This window comes from Lissotriton vulgaris, chromosome 8 (genome assembly GCF_964263255.1).
Source record: "Lissotriton vulgaris chromosome 8, aLisVul1.2, whole genome shotgun sequence".
NCBI classification, from domain to species: Eukaryota; Metazoa; Chordata; class Amphibia; order Caudata; family Salamandridae; genus Lissotriton; species Lissotriton vulgaris.
The window spans coordinates 840,010,105-840,022,533 of NC_141696.1; the positions used below are offsets into that span (position 1 = coordinate 840,010,105).

General features: G+C 52.2%; 1 protein-coding gene and 1 pseudogene across 2 annotated transcripts in view; one reads left to right on the forward strand and one right to left on the reverse strand.

The window, feature by feature from the left end:
* The window catches only part of ARHGEF7 (Rho guanine nucleotide exchange factor 7), a 1,058,374-nt gene that overhangs the window by 641,428 nt on the left and 404,517 nt on the right, over window positions 1-12,429 (reverse strand). The window lies entirely within an intron of this gene.
* On the forward strand, window positions 11,510-12,333 carry LOC147698075 (egl nine homolog 1 pseudogene; annotated as a pseudogene).

Consider the following 12,429-nt stretch of genomic DNA (forward strand, 5'->3'; position numbering starts at 1 on the left):
TGTCCCAAAGGGAGCCAGAAACGGATAAAATGAGTGCCTAAAAAAAAGGGGAGCGATCATGGACTATGGGGCTGCTCCATGTCATGCCCATAAACATATCCCTGGTGCCTAGTGGAATTTCTAGGGGCAGATCGGGTGTAGTAGCTATCCTCCCCTGGGGAGGCAGCAGAAAGACTCAATTTTTGGGGGTAGGGGGCAGAGGCCTCAGCATGCCCATTCTGGGCAACCCAAACCCTACACAAAGAAAATAGTAATCCCTGGTACCTAGTAGGCTTAGTGTCCAAGAGGGCAGATTAGGGGTTGTTGCCCATATCTGCCCCCCAGGGGGGTAGAAATACTGTGCCTCTTCTCTGCTGGGGGCATGTCTATTCTTGGCAGCCCCCACACCTGCACACAAAGAAAGACATTCCCTGGTGCCTAGGGGGCTTTCTGCCCCCACCCTACTCCAGGAGGACAGATCGAGGGCTATTGCCTAATCTGCCCATTAGGAGGCAGAAAGGCTTCAACCCCAGTTTATGTGGGGTAGGGGCATGGCCATGCCCACTGTGGGCAGCCCCACCCCTCCTATAAAATAAAAACATCCTGGTGTCTAGTGGGCTTTCTCCCCTCCCCCCCAGGGGGCATGCAGGGGGTAATAACACCACCCCCCCCATCAATGGCAGAAAGACTGTCCCTATTGTGTTTGGGGATGGCATTGTCAAGCTCATTTTGGGCAGCCCCTAGGTTATAAACTAAAATAAAAAAATCCATAGTGCTTATTGGACTTTCTGCTCCCCACCCCCATTCCCCTTGGGGACAGAAAGACTGAACATGCCCAAAAAAAGTGTGAGGGGGAGCAAAGTCCCTTGCCCAAGGGGCCACTCCCCCCTCCCTGGTGTCTAGTGGTGGATGCCTGCTTGCGAGTGTCAGAGATATTGACATAGTAAAATACAATGTCTTTTACCCATGTGTTTTGTTTTGGATTGGAGTGGATTCATGTAGTTTGGAACAGATTTATGGGGGTTGGATTGGGATTGTTAGCGGAGTGGAATTGTGTGGTGTGGAGTGGCATTATGTGGCCTGTGGATAGATAGGGTTTGGGGGCTGTAACGATGAAGAAGACAAACGCTGGAGCTGCAGTAGCAACAGAGTTAGAAGAACAACAAAGAAGCTGTGTGGGATGCGGGCTGTGCCTGCCTAAAACTAAACAGTGGTGTGGTAAATTACAATGTATTTTGCCCATGTGTTTTGGAGTGGATGTATGTGTTGTGGAGTGGAGTGGATATGTGTGTTGTGGAGTAGAATTATGTGGGTTGGATTGGAATGGTTAGTTGTGGAACCGTGTGGCGTGGAACAATGTGATGTAGAGCGGATCTGTATGGTGGAAGTATATGGCATGATGTGCAGTGTAAATATGTGGATAGTAATTATGTGGCATTGAGTGTGGGGTGTAATTATATGGATTAGTATTTTGTGTTGTGGAGTGGTATGTAGTGGAGTTCAATTATTTGGTGTGCTGTTAAATTTTGTGGCATGATGTGGAATTCTGTTGTGTTGGGCTGAATGTGGTGCGTTATGTAATTGAGTTGAGTTTAAATACAAGGTTTTTTGTTGAATTATGTGGTGTGGAATATAAATGTGTGGAATATAAATGTGTGGAGTATAACTGTGTGGTGATGAGAGAAATTATGCTGACTGAAATTATGTGGCATGGAGAGCAGTGTATGTTTGTGGTTTGTTGCTATGTGGCATAGAGTAGCTTTATGCAGGGTGTATTTATCCGGTATAGAGGTGAGTGATTATGTTGAGTTGAATCATGTTGCGTTGAGTGATATTATGTGCAGGTTGCGGCCATTTACAGGTAGGAGACATCTGGTGTTCTAGGAAAACCAATATGTGAAGCCTACATTTTTAACTATGGTCAGGTGGAGAGCACTTGAAAAGCAAAAATCAAGACACGCCAAAGTCTGCTGATAGGAGAAGTGCGCAACTGATTTGTTCAATAACTTGCTTATCATTTCATCATGCTACTATGAACTATGCCCCTTTTACTTTACATCACAAGGCTCATTTAAAGAAACTGATTAACATAACGAAAATGCAGTTTCACTAAGTGTTTCGTAAAACGGCAGAACTTTAGCTACCATTCTGTATTTTATTTTTAACATGCTAGACGTTCCCCAACAACGTGCTGGGTGAAAACATGGGCAAAAATCAGTACCAGGGTGTTTAAAAATATAGTGAAATGTGGAAAGAAACGTAGCCACCACAAACTATTCAGCTGCACCAGTGTTTCTTCAACGAATGCTCAGCAGCAACTCAAACAAGTAAAAAGTATTAGACAAGAGCAAGAAACCGTGCTATCAAAGAAACCATGATTTACATGAGAGGCCTTGAGCAGCTGGGATTTATATCCGAGTTCTCGGATTCTTTATAGGTTTTAAGATTGCTGTTCCCAAGTGCTCATTTGGTTTATGTGGCCTCAAAACAACGCCATCCGTGAAGGCAGAAGTGCGATTGCATTACCTGTGATATGCATCATTTTAAGGACCTCTGGGTGTCAGTAGGTTGTGCACAGTGGCATATTCTTTCTGGAAGGAGCAATAAACCCCTCCATAAATAAGAGAATTTGGTATCCACTTTTGATATCTATATACATTTACAACGGTGTACTTTTTATTTGTGCAAAATTAAATGTTGGTGCATCTCCGAGCAGATGTACTCTAATGTTTCAAATATTAGAAATGATGACTACGGTTAAAACCTTTAAACAATGTGCACATGTACACCGAGAAGGGTGTTTCTGTAGAGGGCAATAACAGCCCACACCACACACACAAAAACGAATTTCTTCTATTCCAGTAATATTTTATGAGCCCTTGAAATGCATGGAGACTAAGGTGGACTGGAAATCTCCATCGTTCAGCTAAAAATACAGCTTCCCTTTGACTTAGATCACAAGTTCTTTGCTTTATAATTGCTATATAACACCGAGAGGCATGAGAACCATAGGTTAGTTTGCAGTTCAGATACAGAGTTGAATCATGGACCGCACACCAGGGACAAGGTAGTGACTGAGACTCACCACATGAGAAACATACTCTAGGAAGTGAAGCACAAGTTACTTACCTTCGGTAAGTGTTAGATTCTTTACCTTAGAATTTCCCCAGGGGTCAGACTGAATCCGGAAAGTTTTTGTCAGCAGTACCCCTGAGCGTCAGTAGGCATCGTCGGCGGCTCCGCGTCAGTCGTCGTGATCGCCGGGATGATGTTGGAGTACTTAGATGCTGTCCTCATGCGCTGACGTCAGTTCTGTACACAGCTTTCCGCACCAGGAACGCAGAGCCATGCAAGGAACCAACACTGGTACCATGAAACTAGGGCCCTCAAAGGGAGATACCTTAACCCTAGATATCGGTTCGTAGAACGGGGAGGATGGGTGGGGCGGTAAGGAATCTAACACTAATGTTTCTTACAGATATATCGTTACCGAAGGTAAGTAACTTGTGCATCTAAAAGAAACACTTTAGTGTTAGATTCCTTACCTTAGAATAGATACCTCACAAATACCAACCCAGGGGGTGGGTCTGCGAACCAAGATCACACCAGAAGCCCTGGAGAACGGAACAGCCGAAAAAGCCATCTCTCCGGACTTGGCTGTCCAGGCAGTAGTGCTTGGCAAACGTGTGCAGCGAGGTCCACGTTGCTGCCTGACAGATGTCCTGCAAGGGGACTCCCCGACCCAGGGTACTAGCAGCCGCCGTGGCCAGAGTGGAATGAGTGCGTAGCCCTACAAGAGGCTCCTTTTTAGCCAAGGAATAGCAGACCTTGATGCACAAAAACGACCCACCGAGAGATGGTCCGCTTGTGCACCGCCCGTCCCTTGTTAACGCCCACGTGACCAGTAAAGAGATGGCCGTCCACCCTGAACTGTCGTGAGCGGTCTAGGTAAAAAGAGAGCGCACGTTTTGAGTCCAGACGGTGGAGCCTCTCTTCCTCTTTCGAGGGATGCGGAGGCCGAGAGAAGGTGGGCAAGGTGATGGACTGCACGTTGTGAAAGGCCGTAACCACCTTGGGCAGGAAAGAAGGACGAGTCCTCAGAACAACCTTGTCCGGATGGACAGAAAGGAAAGGAGGCTTAGAAGAAAGAGCCTGGAGCTCACTCACTCTTCTGGCAGAGGTGATGGCAACCAGGAAAGCAGTTTTAAGAGTCAGAAGACGGAAAGGGAATTTATGAAGTGGCTCAAAGGGAGCGCACATCAGGTAAGTATGCACAGAGTTCAAGTCCCACTGAGGCCTCTGTAGTAAAGACGCACTACACATAAGTAAATTCCAACTCGTTTATTGAGTTCACAACACATAGGTGCTCCCAGCTCGACGGCTTTCTCTCACCTCAACATTCTATCGCTGCCTTCAGGTGACAGCACGGGCCAAACCAAGGGTAGGAGAAGAGGAGGGGGGAATGGAGGGGTGGGTAAAACCATTGGACAAGTTACAACACATCATCCTCCCTAGGGATTCCTCAAAGGAATGAGCGATCAAGGAAATAAACTGATGGGATGGAATGGGCAAGAAGGAGTGGAACAGTGAGGAAAGGAAGAACAAGAGAGAGAGAGAGAGAGAGAGAGAGAGAGAGAGAGAGAGAAAATGTAGGGGCAGACAGGTGGGGGAAGCAAGGGGTGGAAAGAACAAAGTGAAAGGTACAAAACCATAACCTTGAGTCCTGCGCAGAAGACTATCTTAGGTCTAAGCCTAGATTAACCAAAACAAAGTTCACATGCACCCCCCTATCTGGGTGACAGCTGTAGCCTTTACCTCATGCTATACTGCCTGTGCCAGGACGGGGTGGTTCTTTTCCTGTGACTTTCCCTTCTCTGCCCCCTTTACTGCCACCTGTCACCTGACTCTGAAATCCCCTCACCTATCAGGTCTCTATTAGTGGTAACTGGGACAACTTGGTCTTGACTGCACATTTTCCCGTCCTGTAAAACATGAGGGAACATGTGTGATGCCGTTCAAGAATCTATTTACAACAGGGGACTTGAAAAGAGAAGGCAGATCAGGAAGCCTTAAGAAGGCTGAAATGGCCGAGAGATAGCCTTTGATAGTGCCCAGAGCAGAGCCCTGCTGGGCAAGAAAAAGAAGAAAGAGGAGAACCTCTGAAAGAAGGGCAGAAAGAGGATCCACAGCCTTTGCTGTGCATCATGCCACATCATTTGTTCCACCTGTAGGGGTATACCGTTTTTGTGGAGGGACGTCTGGCTGGCAGAATCACAACACAGACTTCAGGAGGCAAGTCAAATGGCCTCAACTGTCGCTGCTCAATCTCCACGCATGTAGGTGGAGACTGGACAGGTTCGGGTGGAGGACCGTCCCCTGTTGCTGCGAAAGAAGGTCCTCCTGAAGAGGCAGACGAATCGGGGGATCGACTGACATACTGAGTAGCTCGGGATACCAGTATCTTCGTGCCCAATCCGGAGCTACAAGGATGACTTGGGCCCGGTCGCACCTGATCTACTTCAGTACTCTGGGCAGAAGTGGTTTAGGCGGAAAAGCGTATAACAGACCGCAACTCCACTTGCGACGAAAAGTGTCTCCGAGCTAGTGCCGCCTTGGAAATTCCAAGGCACAGAACTGATGACATTGCGTGTTCTCTTCGGTGGCGAATAGATCTAACCAAGGCTCACCCCACTGCTGAAAGAGACCTTGCGCCACGTCCAAGTTCAGACGCCATTCATGATCCATCATGAACCAGCGGCTGAGTTTGTCCACCCTGGCGTTCAGGGAACCTGCCAGGTGTTGAACCACCAGGGTGACGCCCTGGTGTTCCAGCCATGTCCAGAGGTGCAGAGCCTCCTACGGGTCTACGACCCCACCCCGCCCTGGTTGTTGCAGTACCACATGGCGATGGTGTTGTCTGTGAACACCTGCACTACACTTCCCCGGACAGAGGGAAGGAATGCCTTAAGCGCATGTCGGATCGCCTGCAGCTCCAGAAGGTTGATATGGAGCTGGGACTCCGCCGGAGACCAGAGGCCTCGGATCTCTGCCTCTTCCATGTGGCCCGCCCATCCCAGGAGGGACGTATCCGTCACCACTGTGTGCTCCGGTTGGGGTAAGGAGAGGCGTCTGCAGTTGACCCAACCGCGGTCCGTGAGCCACCACTGCAACTGTCTTGCAGAGCCCTCCGGGATCAGGACATGGTCGGACAGGTTGCCCTGATGCTGTGCCCACTGGAACTTCAGGTCCCACTGCAGAGCCCGCATCCGCCACCTGGATTGATGTACCAGCAGAATGCAGGAGGCCATCAGCCCCAGGAGCTGCAGCATCATCCTGACCGAGACTCTGGTTAAAGGCCGAAAGATCGGAATCCGAGCCTGAATATCCCGAACCCGCTGCTCGGGAGGATAAAACAAACTGTGTCGAGACCAGAATCGCTCCGATGAAGAAGAGCTTCTGAGAGGGGCACAAGTGTGACTTCGGCACATTGATGGAGAACCCCAGCGAGTGCAGGAGATCTACCGTAGTCTGGAGGTGAGAGACGGCTGTCTGGGGCGAGCCCGCCTTCAACAACCAGTCGTCGAGATAGGGGAAGACTGGAACCCCTGATCTGCGCAGATGAGCTGCGGTCGACATCACTTTCGTGAACACCCGAGGGGCACTGGTGAGGCGGAAGGGGAGCACGGTAAACAAAGGGCTTGTGGCCTACCGTGAACCGCAGGTAGCGCATGTGGGCAGGCAGGACGGGGATGTGGAAATATGCGTCCTGCAAGTCCAACGCTACCATCCAGTCTCCAGGGTCTAGGGCAGCCAGGACCTGAGCTAAAGTTATCATCTTGAACGTCTCCTTGCGGATGAAGCTGTTGACGCTCCGGAGGTCCAAGATAGGGCGCAGGCCCCCTTTGGGAACCAGAAAGTAGTAGGAGTAGCAACCACATCCTACTTCTGGCCCAGGAACGCGCTCGATGGCCCCCTTGGCCAAGAGGGCCTTAACTTCCTCTTGCAGAAGCTGCAAGTGATCCCCCAACATGCAGTGGTACTGCGGTGGCATGGCTGGAGGGGTCGCCTCAAAGGGGAGGGAGTAGCACCTTCGGACGATTTGCAGCACCCACCTGTCCGAAGTGATGGTACGCCAGTGGAGTAGGTGATGACGAACCCTGCCCCCACTAGCGTTGAATGGGCCTGAAAGCTCGGACTAGGAAGGCTTTGAGGCAGATGCTGCGGGAGTGAATGTGGACTGACCGGGCCTCTGTCCCCCTGCACTGGCACAGCGGTTACCACGTCCGCGACCGCTTGTGGTTGGCTCTGCGGCCTTTGGCTGGACGAACGTGTGGGGGCGCCCCTTCGTTGGACACGAAAGGGGCGAAAAGCAGAAGTCTGCTGGCGCTGGCCCGACAGGCCCAAGGACTTGGCCATAGCCCTGGAGTCCTTGAAACGCTCAAGCACACTGTCTGCTTTGTCGCCAAAAAGGCGACGGCCATCGAAGGGCATGTCCATGAGCGTGTTCTGGACATCCCCCGAAAAATTGGCGGACCTCGGCCAGGCGTGGAGATGGATCACCACCGTCCTGGAAATCGCTCTGCCCAGCGAGTCCATGGTATCAAGTCCACAATGGATGGAATACCGTGCCGCATCTCGCCCCTCAGCAAGAGCCTGGGCGATCACTGTCCAGGCCTCCTCCGGACACTGAGGCAGTAAGTCTGCCACTGTATCCCACAGAGAGTGGGTGTAATGGCCCAAAAGGCATGCAGTATTAATGGACCGCAACACCAAACTGACTGAGGAGAACAGTTTCTTCCCAAACTGATCTAACCTCTTGGATTCCCGATCCGGGGGAGCGGATGGGAATGCGGTCTGGGATGAAGAGGCCTGGATCACCACGCTCTCAGCAGTGGGGTGAACGGACAGAAAGCAGAAGTCGCCCGGAGCCAGGCGGTGGGGTCGGGCCACGTTCCGATCCACAGGGGGCACTGTGGAGGGCCTGGACCAAGTGCCCATCAGAACATCGGAGAGGGCCGCATTGAATGGCAGCATAGGCTCCAAAGAGCTTACTGGCGGTTGAAGCATCTCAGTGAGGAGATTAGTCCTCACGGCTGCAGCAGGGAGCTCAAGAGCCAAGGCCTTGGCTGCCCTACGCAACACCACACCATATGTAGCACCCTCCTCCGTAGCCACGGAGGGAGGAGAGATAAACAATTGTCAGGCGATGTGTCAAGACCACTGGCCTTCCTCAGATCATCTGCCCAGTCCTGACTTAACTAGCACTGTTGTGCCAGAGGGTCCTCAGACCCTCCCGATCCTCTCCTTCATCCGTGTCCTGATAAACCGGCATAAAGGACGGAGTCGGGTCGTGGGTGAAGGCCTCACCCACCGCCGAGCTGTGCCGTTCCGGCGTCGTCCGAGGACAGCGCCGGGAGTGGCACCATAGGGGTCGGCGGTGGAGTTGTGGTGTCGACCGGGATCCAGGCCTGGATCGCGAGGGGTCCTTCGGCATCGGGACCGAAGTCGCCGCCGGCACCGGGGCCGAAGCCGCCGTCCCGCTAGGGCCACCAGTCGGGTCCGCGGGCCGACGGCGGAAAGAGTCCTCATGGCCACAAGGAAATCTCGAATCTCGCCCGAAGTCGCGTGAAGCCCACGGACCAGAGGGTGTGGGGCCGGATGCGACTCCTGCGGAGCCGCGCAGGTGGTGCCACCCGAACCCTCGGCCAAGTCGCACAACCGGCAAGGGGAGTCAGAAGAGTGATGTCGCCTCTCCGACGACTTAGTCTTCTTCGACTTACAGGAGGACTTCGAGCCCGACGAGTGGTGATGGCTCGACGGGCGTCGATGGCTGCGGCTCCGCGACTGGTCCCTCTACTTCCTCCTCGAACAGGACCTGCCGGAGCTCAAGAAGCTTACGGTCCCGCTCCCACCTAGCTTTCGAGGTTAAGGCCCGGCAGTCGGGGCATGACTTTTCGTCGGGGTCGGGCCTGAGACAGTAGAGACACCGGTGGTGGGGGTCGGTCATCGATATCAGACGGTGAAAGGCGTTGCGCCGTTTAAATCCAGGCATCCCTACCGGCACCCGGAGTCGTATCGACTCGAATAAGATATTCAAAATAGACCAAAAAAAGTTAGTCAAAAAGTGACTAAGGATACTAGCTCTTCCCAGATCTGCGCTTGCGGGCGCGGAAAAAAGAAGAACTGACGTCAACGCGCGAGGGCGGCATCTAAGTACTCCGACGACGTCATCCCGGCGATCACGATGCCGACAACGGACGTGGAGCCGCAGACGACACCTACCAACGCGCAGGGGTACTGCGGACGTAATCATTCCGGATCCAGTCTGACGCCTGGTGATATTTCTAAGGTAAGGAATCTAACACTAACGTGTGGACAGGGCCACACAGAGACATTAACTGAATTAGGATGGATGCTGACACAAACAGGAAACAACAGTGCGTCAAGTCAAAAGAAAAAATAGTGTGCCCTAACTAACGAAATAGTCAGAAGTGAACGGATCCATGTAACAAGGTCAGTCTCCTGGGTGGTAACAAACATTCAAAAGGAGGGACAAATGTAAAGCATTTTCCAACTAAACCAAAGGATTTTTTAAAGGAAGACCAAGGAACAAATGAAAGTGATGGGTGTAGTGAAAGTCCACAGAAGTAGATACAGCATGTCGAGAGACCACACATGCGCGCTGCCTTGGCTCGACCTAAAAAGGAAATCCCTCTACTGGAAACAGCAGAGGGATTTCCTGGTCATGTGCAGAGGAGGGAACAGTTCTGTCCTCAATACACGAGCACCATGGCAGAGGACAGAACCATTCCTTCCTCTGTAACTCATGGGGTTAAAAAAATATTCAATATTAAACAAACAAATATAAAGGTGGCAAAACAATGTTGAAATTTAAAAACTGATTTTTTTAAAATGTAGACACTCAATGAAGTGGCAGACGTACAAACAGATTGACATTTTTCTTCAGTTAAGCTCAAACAATCAGTAACTATACAGTAAATCGCACTGCGATCCGTATGCTGATCTAGGTAGGGTCTTCCATCAGGACAAAACCAATCTTGTAGGGCAGGTTTTCTCTGACGCTTCCAGTGAAGAGGAAATAGCTTATAAAACCCAAACAAATTTAAGCTTCTTAGATTACCAGACAGGGATGTGTATATATTTTAGGATTATCCAGTAACAAGGAACACGTAGCAATATTGGCATATGAGACAGATTGTTAGACTGATGTTTTCTTTCCCTGAAGAGAGCCACTAATCTTTGAAAACTAGGGCAAAACAACTTTTAATTGACTAGACTGGATGTTAAAATAACTTCGATTGCACAAAGGAAATGTATCATCTTGCGCATTATTGGCTTTCCGGAAGGGTGCGAGGGCTACTCCATGGAAAGCTTCCTCATGCAGTGGTTGAGACCCCTCCTGCCGGAGGACTCCTTATCCTCCTGTTCCGTAGTGGAGAGCCCACAGGGCATTTACGAGGAAGCCCCCAGGCAGGTAAATGCCAAGCTGTTGAATTATGCAGACCGGGATATCATAGTTCAGTATGCAAGAACCCACAGAGATGAACTGCTTCACCTCCCCCACCCTGGGACAAACATTCATTGAAAAAAATCATGCGACTGGGGGGGGGGACACCCGGGCAGCCTGATACTACTGGGCGGTAACTGGAATGACATGTCACCCTTGGATTGTCAGCGTGAGTCAGGACATAGGCCCCAATCAGGTGACTCCAAACTCCATCAGCTGGCCACCACACTGAGGTGGTCAGATGCAAGGCAGGCATTTCACCCTTCAGAATTGGGCTTTAAATACCTTTCAGCTGTGCATGACTCTCTATCCAGAAAATACTTTTTAGGTCGAGGACCGAAAGGCTGCGCTTGCGCAGTCTTTGGTCGGAGATTTAATGATTTTTAGTATGGGGCTTGAACCTGCCTCTCTCTTCCATTTGCTGGCTCCCTAAACGGAGGCCAGCTATTGGATGAGAGGGGCATCTCTCAGTTCAAGCCCCGTCTCTTTCGGATTCGGGGGAGTGTTTTTTTGAGTCTTTCGACTGACGTCATCCGTCACTCAGAACGCCAAAAACACGCCCCCCGAATGCGAAATTTTCGGACTTGCGGCCGCCATTTTGCCGCTCGTTAAGATGAGGTCGCCCGCTCCCGCTGTCCTCGTTCCCGCCCCTCCCGCTGTTCGTGTCTTTGTTCCCGCCCCCTCCCGCTATCCGTGTCCTCGTTAGCGGCCCATGGAGTTCGAGGCCCTGCTTAGCCCGCAGTCCCAGTCCCCCTAAGTGCAGGAGGTGCGCCCCGCTGCCTGGGTCCCCTGGGGGACATTCCCCGCAGCAGTGCAGTCTGATCTCCCACGGCGAGGAACAGCCTCATGGAACACCACCGCCTTTGACGTACGTGCGTGCGAGAGGGCACGAACGAGCAGCTGGGGCCGAGTGTAGGCCGGCACAGGCTCCCGTCGCAGCTCCTGGCGGCCATGCGGGACTGATCCAACCGGTCTCTGGTGGCAGCCTCCCCGAAGTCTGGTATGGCCTCGGGCGGGTTGAGCGAGGGGCAGTACTGTGAGCTCTGTGGTAAACCCAAACAGCTGCTGCGCTGTGGCCGCTGCCGGAGCTCCTTCTACTGCAGCAAGGAGTACCAGCGTTAGGACTGGAAGAAGCACAAGCTGGTGTGTAAAGGGGGCGAGCAGCCTAATAGCAACACTGCCACTCCCACCTCTAGCACCGGCGGTTCTGCCACTCCAGTGAACGAGGGTTCAGTCACTGGGGCCTTTGACACTATTAACGCTGGGGCCTCGACCCCCCCTACCAGCTCTGCCTCCCCCAGCCCAGGTGGCAATGATGCTACGCCGTATGTCGCCCCCCAGCAACCCCCTGAGCCTCAGCCGCTGGCCGCAGAGGACTACACTGAGCGGTCAGGGCGGTTCATGACTGCAGCCGTCGGTGGGGGCTCACGACGCGGGGCATTGAATGGGCAGAGCCGGGGCCCCCCACCTTTGCAGCGACTGGCTCGAGAGTACCTGCTGCCATGCATGGAGAAGCACGGCATCTGCGTGTTCGACAACTTCCTGGGCCCGGTGGCGGGCGAGGGCGTTGCGCGGGAGGTGCGCCCGCTGCGAGGCACGGGTCGCTTTACGGACGGGCAGTTAGTGAGCCAGAAGAGCGACTCGTCGCAGACCAGATCACCTGGGTGGAGGGCAGCGAGCCCGAATGCAAGGCCATCGGGGGCCTGATGAGTTGCATGGACGACCTAATCCGGCACTGTAACAGGAAGCTCGGCAACTTCAGAATCAACGGAAGGATCAAGGTAAGAGCTACCGCTGTCGTCCCTCCTTCACTTATTTTCTTTTAGGTTCCAGATGTTACCTCTTTCATATGCTTGCTCCCTTCGCTGTGCTTGCTTCCCTGCACCCTCGCTGTGCTAGCTTCCCTGCACCCTCGCTGTGCT